Here is an 8,806-nt window from a genome sequence, read left to right as displayed (position 1 = left end):
GTAAGAGAAGGACTTTCAGTTTCACTTACCACCCATTCTTTAATATTTATACAGCAAGTTGGATATATATCAAGTTTGTAGATCTGTATTCGATTATTATTTAAATGGACCACGCTTGTCAATTGTCATTGTAATGTTTATTTGATTATTTAAACATCACTTAGTCACAATATATTTGGCTCGGCTAAATTGAAGTATCGTCCAGTTGTCCAAAATCACATGGTAGTTTGACTTACATGAGCTGCGGTATTTTCAGACACTCGTGGGAACGTGAATGCCAGTATTAAATTTGCAATTTTTTAATGTTAATTAGTTGTCACAATATCCAAAGCATATCATGCATGCTACCCAATTTTAAATAAGTTGCACATATAGTTGAATATCATCTCATCTGATAAAAAGTCAGATTATGGTTCGATTTGGATCTCTTTAAATACAGTTTCAAATCTGATTCAATGTACCATGAAAGTGTGAAAACTAACTATTGTAGAGCACGTCGTGAAAAGAATTAAACAATAATATATGCTATGGGGAAAACGCTTGGTTCTTGTCAGTATTATTTTTCCGTGGAGTCAATTTCAGGGTTTTCTCTGGAATATTCCAAAGGACTTCTAAAACTCTTGACATGTTAGACAAAAGAGGGAATAAGTTAACAGCATAGAACTCTAGGTGCAACGTGCTTTTCTAGTGAAGTGATTGATAATTGTTAAATTTTTATTAATATTTTATTTAATTTAGATAATTATTAATATATATTATGTTTTTTAAATCCTATTTTTAGTTATAAAATATTTAATCAAGAGATAATTTCAATTTAATTTAATTATTTAATTATTAGGTATTTTTGATGTTTTTCTTTATTGGAATGAAACACAGAAGAAAATATTTGTATCTCTTATTTGTTTGAGTTATTCTTTTTCCTTCTATTTTGTTGGTGCTCTCACATATTCTTATAAATTGGAAGATTTAATTATCATTGTATTATTACTCTTTTTTAATTAGTTATCATTATTGTGTTGGATATTTTTCATCATAATTCTCTCATTTATTGTGGTTAGTGTAACACTTTATTGTTCATCATTATATACATAACCAAGTCAGAGAAGGACTTTGAGTTTCTCTACCCCCATTCTTTAATATTTATTAGGTGAGTTGGATATAGCTATTCTAGAGTTGTTTATTCGATTATTTGAATGGATCATGCTTGTCATTGTAATTAGTTGAAGCAGTATGAAAACATCACGTAATATTTCCTAAAAACACATGGTAGTTTGATATACTCAGACACGTGGGAAGTTCATGCCAGTATTAAATTTACAATTTGTTAATGTCAATTAGTTGTCACCATATCCATAGCATATTACGCTACCCAAATTTTAAATTATTTACCACTATAATATAGTCAAGTATCATCGAATCTCATAAAAAGTCGTCGCATCTGACAACAAAAAAAAAGATTATGGTTCGATTTGAATCTGTACAGTTTCAAATTTAATTCAATGTAACACCATGAAAGTGTGAAAACTAATTATTGTAGAGCAAATTGTGAAAATATTGTGATTTCTTGATGTAATTAAACAAAAATGTTAGTGATATTGTTGATGAGAACATGGTTATACATGTGAGTGTTATATTTTATTATGTTTTATTATTAAAAATAAAAATAAGTCAGATCTTAAATACAATCTTTATGATCTAATCTATTTAAAGTCTGTATGACTTAATCTATTTAATAAAAATATTAAACTTAAATTATTTTAAAAAAATTATTTATTTAAAAAGTTAGATTTATACTTATAAAAATGTTTGATAGGTTGATTTATTCATTTATATGATACAATAAAAATAATAATATGCATATTAAATTATTAACAATATAATTATAATTATAATTATAATTATATATATATATATATAACACAAAATAGGATAGGATAGGTATATTCAACATTCCATAATGTTCTCTAACATGTTTGGACAAAATTGCAAGTTTGTCTCACTCCCTCTCTCCCAATGATTTTTTTTCTACCCTTTTCGCCATATGGTGCAATATTTTTAAGTGAGTGATCAATTTAGTTTAGTTTTCTTGTTGGTCTACATATCGTACATGAAAAAGTAAAAGAGCAACCTCATTTTTGTGGATATATTTGGTCATCACTGTTTCAGGTTATTGTATAGTATATAATGAAAGTCCTTATCTTCACTTTCTTCGTTTGGTGCCTGAAATTACATAAGAATATTACTATATATTTATGTGAAACTTGAACAGCATAAATTAAAAAATACCAAAGAACAAAGTACCGATTGAGTTTGAGAGAGCGCGCCAGCAAACTGTTTAGGGACGACCTTTGTAAGCACTTCATGGAACATGGAAACACTAGTGCAAAATAAGGTTATAACGTCACCCCTTTTACGTCAGATATACTGAAATTCGACGTTAAAAAAACGCTGTGGCAATTTTGTAATTTTCGCGAACTTTTTTACGTCGGACCTGGTAGGGTCCGACGTAAAAAAGTTCGCAAAATTGAATAAGAGAGTGCGAAGCACACCGCGCGCATTCATTCTTCATCACTTTTCGTTTTTTTCTCTGTAAACCCTCTCCCTCTTCTTTGTTACTGAATCATTTTTTTGTTTTCTGCAGAGTGGGGTGAACTCTTTGTTACTCATTCGCACACTATTGCAGCTCATCAAGTATGAATCAGGGTTTCGTTAACACCTTTTTGCTTTGCATTGCTATTGTGACTATCTGTTCTATTCGATTTTTTGGTTGTTCTATTTGTATGGGCTGTTGGTTTTTTTTTTTTTGTTGTTCTGCTTGGAGAACGGGCTGTTCTGCAAGCAGAACGGACCGTTCTGCTTGCACTTATTATTTTTTATTTTATTTTTTTACTACTTTTTTACGTCGGACTCTTGTAATGTTCGACGTAAATTTACATCGATTTTACACTTTCGACATAAATTTACGTCTTCCGCTTTTGTACTAGTGAAAGCAGTGTACCTTCCATGATCCATTGGCTTTCTCGCTCAACATCTAGTTTTAATTATGTTAATCTTCACCTTTCCCTCAAAATTAAACCTATAATACAAATCTAACTGTATTAACCTTTGTCATCCTTATACTACCAGGAAATGTGTTCATTGGTCTAAAGGCAATACATGAAGACTAATAATCAACTTAAGTAAGAGAAGTGTTATTTTTGGTAGCAATTATTTGGTCATCTCTAATTTAGACGTATTGTATAGATACTTCACGAAGTCCTTATCTTCACTTTTTTCATTTGGTGTCTGAAATTACAATAACACTATAAATTTATATGTGAAACTTGCATATCATAAAATAAAAATTCTGGAGAACAAAAACCAATTGAGTTTGAGAAAGCATGTCATCAAATTGTTGAGGGACCCCTCCAAGCATTTCATGGAGGACAAAACCTAATCTAACTTCATTAACCTTTGTCTTCATCCTTCAAATTCCAAGAAGAATCCATAACTCTTCCTCTCTTTCTCTCGAATTCTAAATATATTAACATCCAAATTCCAAACCAAAACTTCAAAATTTTACTCCTGTTAGAATTTCTAAATATTGGCTATGTAGTAGGAGTTACCACATGACATACTAGAAGCAATGAATATAAAGCATAGAATTTTACAAATAATGAATATATAATGGCAAAATCACTAGGTTCTCTTGAATGGGGGATTTTATTCTTTGGTTAGTCGGCTGGTTCATCTTTGGTGTTGCTGGCTAGTTTCTCTTTTGTGGAAGTTGTTGGTTTGTTAGAGATGATTCTTCTTGATCATAGGTTGATATGTCTATGTTCTGTCAAATATCTTTGGCAGGGTGGTTGCTGTCTATATGCTTATTTGTTATTTCTATTTTTCTTTTTGGTTGATTCCTTTTGTATCTTTTTCTTTGCTTTGTTTTGTTGGTGGGTTTTGGTTTGGTCTTCCCCCACTTTGTACTTTTACTTTTTCTTTAATGTTAAGCATTTTTTGATGTGAACTATAGGACTAATATGGAGTGGGGTGCTAACTTAGTTACGATTTTCATTATACGATCTTCCTTACATAATGATATTATTACGCATGTATTTTTTTAAAAAAAAAATTTCAAGAATGCAAAAACATTACCTAGCCTATTTAAATATAAAAGTCTTTGCTGTTGTAAGATTTGGTGAAGATTTGGCTTCCATGGAAAATATGCAATTGATAAAGATTTAGAGGATTTGAGGATGGGTATGAAAGGGGTAGGGAGGTGACGACAGACAACGAGGGCAACAAAGGGCGATCGTCACATGTAGGCGATAGAGGAGCAATAATCATCGTGCATAGGCAACAAAAGAATGAATGTCACGATTTTTGCCTCAACAAAAAAGTGCGACTAGTAACGATCTAAAAGATTTAGGAGGTGAGAAGGTGGTAAGAGGCAAAAGAAGTGATGGAGGAAAACTTGTTGCACGTAGGCAACATAGGAGTGGTTGTTGCGGTTTTGACTTCAACAAAGAAGTCACGACCGGTGAAGATTTGGAGGATTTGGATTCGAGATGGGCAAAGAGGGGGTGGGTAGGTGGTGAGCGATTGTTGCAGTGATGAAGCAACAGAGTGAAAAGAGCTATGGATCTCCTTAGCAGGCATGGGAAAAGATAACCATGGAAAAGTTAATCTAAATATTTAGGTTTATATATGGCTACAGAGATATGCTAGAATAAAAAAAATATATATATTATAGAATAATACATAATATTTTTACTAACATAGCAACATTTTAGATATTTTAAAATGAAATATCAATGTAATATAAAGTAATTCAATTTTATATATTAAATAGATATTCTAAAGATAATCAAAAATTAAAGTAAAAATAAAAAAACAAGAACATATTGATAACAATGTTTTATGTGAGACTATAAATTATTGAACATAAATATATTGTTTTGATTTAATTTTATTTCATAATTAAAAAAGTAGTAGATCAAACCTAATTAATAATCCAATTCAATTAAAATTCATTTTATGTAAATAATGTAGTTTTTTTAATTGGTTATATTTATTTTAAATGGTGCACCCATGTAGATGGGTTGGATCGGATTCTGACCGGGACGGTACACTTGCCTCCCAGCCCTGAGCCTAAAAGGCGAAAAGGGCTTAAGCAACCGCTCCTTAGATCTATGTCGGAGGCAAACCGAGATATTATGAGTCATCCTGTGGAAAAACTTGAATTTTTGCAAGCCAATCGCCTAAACTCCGATTAAAACGATGAAATAGAAAATACTCTAAGTTAAAGACTTGTTACACTTAAGTAAAGCGTACGCCCAAACGCTGATCTTAATGACCAATAAGAATTTTCTGTAAGGGGCAAAGTTGGATATTTTGAATCGGGTAATTGCCGATACGCGGATCACTATGGTGAATGAGACATTCCAATCTCCTTAAAAATTTAGGGAAATAATTCCGAATTAAAAAATATTGTTGAAAGATGAAGTCGTCTTAATTCCGATATCATGAAGAATAGGAAAAACAATTCCAAGTTAATATTGTTGGTGATCGATGAGATCGTCCAAATTCTGATTCCATATTTTTGGGCCGTGAAAATCATCGCGTGAATTCCGATCATGCATACTTTTTAGTTAAAAAAGGGATCCATATCCCCTAACACTCCGACTCCATCATAAATGAGGAGAAATAAATCTAGCATGGGATTCATCTTCGCCAAAATTCCGATTTCGTCAATTTGGAACCAAGTGATCGCCCCGGACCCGATTTGTATTTAAAAAATTCTGAGTGGAAATTTTGTCTTTTGAATGAAAATGTATCATCCCAGGGCTGACCGACCCCATTAAAAATGATTTTAAGTTAAATCTTCATATTTCACAAAGGTGGTCGTCCAAATCCCGGTTCCCCAGAGTTGGACTGGAACACATCGTCTTTTATACTGAGTTATTTATACTCGCCCAATCGGAATTTAACCGATCAATCACTAGTTTCATCAATCGAGTTATTTATACTCGCCCAGCCGGACTTTTGCCGACAATCACGAGTTTTATCAATCGAGTTATTTATACTCGTCCAGCCGGACTATTGCCGACAATCACGAGTTCTTTGAGTTATTTATACTCGCCCAGCCGAACTTTTGTCGACAATCACGAGTTTTATCAATCGAGTTATTTATACTCGCCCAGCCGGACTATTGCCGACAATCACGAGTTCTTCGAGTTATTTATACTCGCCCAGCCGGACTATTGCCGACAATCACGAGTTCTTCGAGTTATTTATACTCGCCCAGCCGAACTTTTGTCGACAATCACGAGTTTTATCAATCGAGTTATTTATACTCGCCCAGCCGGACTATTGCCGACAATCACGAGTTCTTCGAGTTATTTATACTCGCCCAGCCGGACTTTTACCGACAATCACGAGTTTTATCAATCGAGTTATTTATACTCGCCCAGCCGGACTTTTGCCGACAATCACGAGTTCTTCGAGTTATTTATACTCGCCCAGCCGGACTATTGCCGACAATCACGAGTTCTTCGAGTTATTTATACTCGCCCAGCCGGACTTTTGCCGACAATCACGAGTTTTATCAATCGAGTTATTTATACTCGCCCAGCCGGACTATTGCCGACAATCACGAGTTCTTCGAGTTATTTATACTCGCCCAGCCGAACTTTTGCCGACAATCACGAGTTTTATCAATCGAGTTATTTATACTCGCCCAGCCGGACTATTGCCGACAATCACGAGTTCTTCGAGTTATTTATACTCGCCCAGCCGGACTTTTACCGACAATCACGAGTTTTATCAATCGAGTTATTTATACTCGCCCAGCCGGACTTTTGCCGACAATCACGAGTTTTATCAATCGAGTTATTTATACTCGCCCAGCCGGACTATTGCCGACAATCACGAGTTCTTCGAGTTATTTATACTCGCCCAGCCGGACTTTTGCCGATAATCACGAGTTTTATCAATCGAGTTATTTATACTCGCCCAGCCGGACTATTGCCGACAATCACGAGTTCTTCGAGTTATTTATACTCGCCCAGCCGGACTATTGCCGACAATCACGAGTTCTTCGAGTTATTTATACTCGCCCAGCCGGACTTTTACCGATAATCACGAGTTTGCCTACAAGTCAGAATCAATTTGAAAATAATGATTTTATTATTTGATGGTACCTCGTTAAAAACCTTGACCACGCCTTCTCTTTTCTCAAGCCGTTAATTAATGCTCGCGCATGTCCTCCAACAGTTCCTCGTACTCCCACCGATATAACTATAAGCATCTCCATCATTGTCAATTAGTTTCAATTAAGATTGGAAAACCCAGGAGTGCACGATCACAAGACAAAACACATAAAAATATTTATGACATACTACGGAATAAATAAATAAATAAATACACATATATATATATATATATATATATATGTATAAATTGAATTTAGAATAAACTTAAGAAATAAACATAAGAAAGGTTCACCCGTGAAATGGAACATGTATAAAATAGCTCCCATAATTGCAAACCAGTTCATAGCATTGACGTGGTCCTACCCGTGCAACAGGTTCATGCATCCTGTTGGATGGATATAATTCTTTCCAACCGTATGCTAATGCTGCGAATAATTAATAATGAAACGATGAAGAAATCACTTAAAAAAGTAATAATGTGTTAGTTCACTTTAATTTTTATTTCCATTGAGAGATATGGAAATTGGCACATTTATTATTTAACGTTGCCACTCCCTTAGATTCCGGTGCCTGAATCCTCTTCAAACCAAAGCTTCTCAAACACCCTGATTTAAACGTCGACTCCGTCACCTTCCACGAGGCACCGCCGCGCCTCCGCTTCATGTGCAGCTTCGGCGACAAGATCATCCCCCGCCCCAGCGACAACCAGCTCCGCTACGTCTGCGGTGACACCTGAATCGTGGCCGTCCACCGCTCCATCTCCTTCTCCGCCTTCATTCTCAAACTCTGCAAACTCTCAGGTACAAAACAAAACCTCTTCCTTCTTTTCTTCTATTTGTTTATAATAATTTAACTAATTTGTCGGGTGCAGGCATGACCAACATAACCGCCAAGTACCAATGTATCACTAAAACCGATGTTCAGAAATCAACGAAATTAAAAAATAAAATAAAATAAAATAACCTGGCTACAATCGGTAATGTTCGGAACCACATTTATCACCGCAAAGACCACACTTGACCTCCTTTTGCCTAATTAAATCGCCATAAACATTAGAATACGAAGCCAGCGGTGGCAACTTGAGCGAAAACCCCACTCGCCCTCCCTCCACTCTTGGCGGCGCCGCGCGCCCCCGCCATTGACTTCAGTGAGAAACGAGGTCTGGAGCGAGGCGAGTTCCACAAGGACCTCGATGGCCCTGACGCAGGCGGCGCGGCCCTGCTGCACCTGCTGGCTACCGTGGTCGAGGCCGGTGAGGTCGCTTCAGGCGGCGTCGGCGTCGGCAACATACTCGAACTTGGGGAGCTCAACGCCGGCGACGTTCTCTTTGGCGGGAGCGGACGCGGAACGAGGCCTTGCGCACGTTCTCGAGGACCACGTGCTTGATGCGGTCGCCGGCCACGTACTTAGCCTCTGTGAGCGCGAACGTCGACGTTCCATTATGTCGCCCATGGACTCCTTCGTGGACACGATTTTCTTCAAGATCTGATGGAACTGCACTGTCAATGCGTCGCTCCTCTTCTTCAGGAGCGCGTGGCGCCGACCAAACACGCCTTCACCACTCCCAGCTTCGTCACCATGGGGACCACGTTCAGACGCTGCGATTGCCCCGACAT

General features: G+C 36.2%; 1 pseudogene; it reads right to left on the bottom strand.

Moving 5' to 3' along the window:
• Positions 1–7,224: 7,224 nt before the first annotated feature.
• LOC145955082 (V-type proton ATPase subunit D-like) lies at positions 7,225–8,806 on the bottom strand (annotated as a pseudogene).

The sequence above is a fragment of the Cajanus cajan genome, chromosome 2 (assembly GCF_000230855.2).
Source record: "Cajanus cajan strain Asha chromosome 2, NIPB_CcT2T_4, whole genome shotgun sequence".
NCBI lineage: Eukaryota > Viridiplantae > Streptophyta > Magnoliopsida > Fabales > Fabaceae > Cajanus > Cajanus cajan.
Note: the sequence above shows the minus strand (reverse complement) of the source record. Positions and strands in the feature narration are given on the sequence as shown.